The sequence below is a fragment of the Salvelinus sp. IW2-2015 genome, linkage group LG34 (assembly GCF_002910315.2).
Source record: "Salvelinus sp. IW2-2015 linkage group LG34, ASM291031v2, whole genome shotgun sequence".
In the NCBI taxonomy this organism is placed as follows: Eukaryota; Metazoa; Chordata; class Actinopteri; order Salmoniformes; family Salmonidae; genus Salvelinus; species Salvelinus sp. IW2-2015.
In genome coordinates, this window is record NC_036873.1 from 1,555,138 (window position 1) to 1,560,408 (window position 5,271).

The window sequence follows — 5,271 nt, forward strand, 5'->3', positions numbered from 1 at the left end:
AAGAGAGAGATACACACAGTGCTTGAATTACGAATTAGATCCACGTGTGGTATTTTCGAACGCTCTAACAATGGAATAGAAAATGATCGAGTTATTTTTGGTTGGACTACCAATCTGCGCAAAGCCTGTCATGGCGGCTATGCACGCCTACTGGTTCAAGATGACTCGAAATGAACCACTGATAGCCTTTAACCTTTGAAAACTGACGCCTGGTTTTTGATTGCCAGGCTAAAAAACGAAATAACACACATGACGATCCAGAAAAGCAAACAACGTGGCTAAAACCGTCCCCCTGAAGTAGCCAATCGTTGCACCCGCAGCAAAGCCTATTTGAGCCTACTACGTCCTCTAACTCTCTGACAATTTGTGTCTGAGCAGCGATTTCAGCACCACTTCGCTGTCCACTGACAGGGGTCACCGAAGGTAAGAAGACTCAAGATTGGCACTTTCTTATTCCACTTTGAATGATTTTAAAACGTCCCTAAGATATTCAGGAACTCCGACAGATTAAGTGTAGTYTTTTAAACATCCTTTGTGGTTTAATTAGCTCATAAATACATAACCATGTGYGGGTTATTAGGCTAAACGTATTGAATAGACTGGAATGGAGTCCCCCGACGCACCCTTAGATACTGTGGTAACTCGCTAGAACTCTGTGTCCACAACCCATATGTCAACACATTGTGTCATGTATGCAGGATACACTTGCTTGTAGCTTACACGTTGCACGGGTCATGCTCTTGGACAGAGTGGGTATTGTCATGTAGTTGCAGCTTATGCTACTATGATAGGGGGTAGGATAAACTAAGCAATTGCTAAGTAGCCTACACTGCGTTCCCAGGTGAATTCTCTCTGTCTCGCCAGCCGTGCCATACTCAGGGGTCTCTATTAACATTTCACATTGGCATTGTAGTCATTTAGCAGACGCTCTGATCCAGAGCGACTTACAGTCAGCGCATTCATCTTAGGATAGCTAAYTGGGACAACCACATATCACAAGCATATTAACTCCGACGTTACACAGTACTGTCATCAACCACCTGTCAGCAAATCACCACGTCGTTAAACATCTCCTAAACGGCCAGCGTCAGTTAGAGGAGAGGAGCGACGGAGACAGAATTCCTGAGGATACTGTAGCGAGTAACAGGTGTTTCGTTCTCACACACGAACTGACTGAATTAATTAGACTAAGCTATTATTAGCTGCTAGTGGCTCTGCGTACTGTATCATCCAAGTACTGAGGAAGAGAAGAGCAATTGGACGCCATACTATCCTATATACAGTCCAGCATGATATTGGGGAAATAGGGAGAGAAGCGTTTAAACGTGTCTGTTGATATAACCTAGTCTTGAGTCTGCAGAGGTTGTGTCCATCTTAAAGTTACCCACGGGGTTATTGATTGTCAACGTGACTGTGATTGTACAGGTGTGCAAAAGAGGATTTCGTCTGTGTTCATTTTTGTCAGGGCTGGATGGCATTATTTACAGGCTGATATACGTCACCTTTCACAGTACTGGCACTGTATTTATAAACTGTTGACCAATCGAGAGCTTGGGACTTTAAGGGTCTATCTGCATTTTTGACAAAATTGGGTTATTGACATAGCCTTGTTCTGTTCAATACTGCTTCACATTTCCTAAAAAAGTTCAGGAGTAACAATGTGCTTAACAAGTCACATAATAAGTTGCATGGACTCACTCTGTGTGCAACAATAGTGTTTAACAAGATTTTTTAATGACTACCTCATCTCTGTACCCCAAACATACAATTATCTGTGTAAGGTCCCTCAGTCGAGCAGGGAATTTCAAACACAGATTCAACCACAAAGACCAGGGAGGTTTTCCAGTGCCTTGCAAAGAAGGGCACCTATTGGTAAAATAAAAAAGCAGACATTGAAAATCCCTTTGAACATGGTGAAGTTATTAATTACACTTTGAAGGTATAGTATATCAATACACCCAGTCACTACAAAGATACAGGCGTCCTTCCTAAYTCAGTTGCCGGAGAGGAAGGAAACRGCTCAGGAATTTCACGAGGCCAATGGTGACTTTAAACAGTTACAGAGTTTAATGGCTGTGATAGGAGAAAACTGAGGATGGATCAACAAAATTGTAGTTACTCCACAATACTAACCTAAATGACAGAGTGAAAAGAAGGAAGCCTGTACAGAATAKAAAATATTCTAAAACATGCATCCTGTTGCAATAAGGCACTAAAGTAAAACTGCAAAAAWATTGGGCAAACAAATGTTACTTTATGTCCTGAATACAAAGCGTTATGTTTGGGGCAAATCCAACACAACACGTCACTGAGTATCACGCTTCATATTTTCAAGCATGGCGGTGGCTGCATCATGTTATGGGTATGCTTGTCATCGCCAAAGACTAGGGAGTTTTTTGGGATAAAAATAAATGTAATAGATCTAAGCGCGGGAAAAATCCTAGAGACAAACCTGGTTCAGTCTGCTTTCCACCAGACACTGGAACACAAGTTCAACTTTCAGCGGGACACTAATCTAGAACACAAGGCCAAATATACACTGGAGTTGCTTACCAAGAAGACATTGAATGTTCTTGATTGCCCTAGAAAATCTATGGCAAGATTTGAAAATGGCTGTATAGCAAGAATCAACAGCCAACTTGACAAAGCCTGAAGAATTAAAAAGTAATAATGTGCAAATATTGCACAATCCAGGTGTGCAAAGCTCTTAGAGACTTACCCAGAAAGACTCACAGCTGTAATCGCTGACAAAGGTGATTCTAACATGTATTGACTCGGGTGTGAAAACTTACGTTAACAAGATGTTTCTGTATTTAATTTTCAATAAATTTCCAAAAATGTATACAAACATGTTTTCACTTTGTCATCATGGGGTATTGTCTGTAGATGGGTGATGATTATTATTTTTTTAATCCATTTTGAATTCAGGCTGTAACAGAACAAAATGTGGAATAAGTCATGTGGTATACCCCAATTCATGTTGTGAGGTTCAAAAGAATACCATATAATAATTGCTGACACCATTCAAACCAATGAGGGTTCTGAACTTAAAGCCAATTATCTCAGAACCATCTTGTTCCAGACAGAACCTTATCGTCCCAAGCTCTCCAAATGTAGATTTGGCTTATTGTTTTGTTGCACAGTATGTTGTAGCCTACCTATCACATGAGAATACCTCAGTTCAGATGCTGGCCTATTCTTCCATGTGTCAAATGAGTTCATCTCTGTTTCTAACTGGATGTGTCTCAACTAAACTAAGGAWAGCACGGCGTTATGGAAAGCCTAWRGARGGAGGATATTGTGGTGAACCATCWGCYTTATTAACAGTTAGATTGGGGATACAGTGTCCCTCTGGTTTAATTTCGGTAGCACTTATAAACCATTCCCACAGGTCAACAACATGGTCCAAGGAGGTGTTTGGTTTCCACTATGCATATTTCCGTAGGTCCACACACACAACACAGATCTGACACAACGTGAATGGCGTTCTCAGGTGGAAATAGGCAGACACACACACACAACCATAAATAATTCAATCTATTCAACTCAGTCCATGGCATCTCACGCTCTAAGGTCAGGGGTCAGGGAGAAGAGAGAGGAAAGAGTATGGGTAATCATCCTACCTACAGACATGCTACACACGACTCAGGTTCTTACTAGATAGTAGTGTGTCAGGGTGAGTGAATGGCTCCTGAGGCCTGTAGGCTAGGGTTGTGTCCCAAATGGCACCCTATTCCCTATGTAGTGCTTTTTTTGCCATAGGACTTTAGTCAAAAGTAGTGCACTACATAGGGAAATGGGTTCCATTTGTGACACAGATTAGTTGATGTCAGGTGGCATTGAGTCTACCATGAGCACAGGACCAGACTTCAGCCAATAGGAAATCAGACTTAGTTCAGAATCCTCTGCACGTCACTTTCACTGACAATCATGCTGATCCCCTTAAGGCACAGAGGTGTAACGGCTGTCGTCTTCCTCCTCGGACGAGGAGAGGCGAGAAGGATCAGACCAATATGCGGAGTGATTTGCGTTCATGATGATTTATTATAACGAAACAATCCAGAACACTTACAAATCCAAAAACAACAAACGTGACAAAACCGACAACAGTCCCGTGTGGCACGAACACTAACACGAGATACAACCACCCACAAACACACACGTGAACCCCGGCTGCCTAAGTATGATTCTCAATCAGGGACAACGATCTACAGCTGCCTCTGATTGAGAATCATACCCGGCCGAACACAAACAACCCGACATAGAAAAATAACACATAGACAACCCACCCCAACTCACGCCCTGACCAACTAAATAAATACAAGAAAAAGAGAAAACAGGTCAGGAACGTGACAAGAGGGGTGTGTGTGTGTGTGTGTGTGTGTGTGTGTGTGCGTGTGCGCGTGCGTGTGTGTGGATGGCAACTACGTAGACCTAGTCCTGTTCCACTCTCATGTAGCCACAACACTGCGAAATATCCATTTTGTAGCGTATGGAATTGGAAACTGGAATTTTAAGGCTGTATATTAACATGTTGAATTAAAACATTACGGCTGTTTGTTGCTTCTTCAAAGGATCAAGGATTTAGTGTCCATTTCTGTCCAGCAGTCCTTTCTTATAAATGGTATTAATTTCTTTGAAATGCTTTGAATCTATACATAGCCTTACATGTAGATTGGTACATGTAGATTAGTACCACCATGTGAAGTTCATAGGAGCATATCAAATTGGATGTCAAATAAAAGATAAGACTATATATATATTTTTTTAATTAAGGCATATATACATTTTTCAACCATTTTACATCCTAAAATTTGTGAATAAGCAAAGACTTTGATTRCTGGTCAAACAGATGGAAAAGGGGTCTTAAAAAACATGTACCAGGAAAAAGTCTTAAAAGTGAAATAATATCAACACTTATATTTGGTTGTGAAGAAATGTTTCTGCCTTCTGTAAGTTTAAGAAACACTGCCTTGTGCCTTGGAATTCCCGTCCCAAAAACGTATCTGTAAGACACTTTCTAATTMCTCTCCCTGATGAGGAGGGAGGATAAGGAAAGTTCACAGAACAAGTAAAGGTAGACCTACCAATTAGTTATAGTTTTTTATGCATTATCAAGTGAATAAAACTCTAAATRCTGTTACCAAATCAGTAACGGAATTTCCAAAAAATCACTAACGGAATTTTTGGAATTGAATTGCCTACAATCGGAAATCATAGTTGTCACAAATCACAATTAGTTTCACAAATTTGGACAGCACAGTACAGTAG

General features: G+C 40.8%; 1 protein-coding gene across 1 annotated transcript in view; it reads left to right on the forward strand.

Annotated features, from left to right (window-relative positions):
* The first annotated feature begins 339 nt into the window (after positions 1–339).
* wdr17 (WD repeat domain 17) overlaps positions 340–5,271 on the forward strand; it is a 35,957-nt gene continuing 31,025 nt past the window's right edge. Inside the window, 1 exon segment of the mRNA XM_023979764.3 lies at positions 340–423. The gene's annotated coding sequence lies outside the window, so the exon portion shown is untranslated.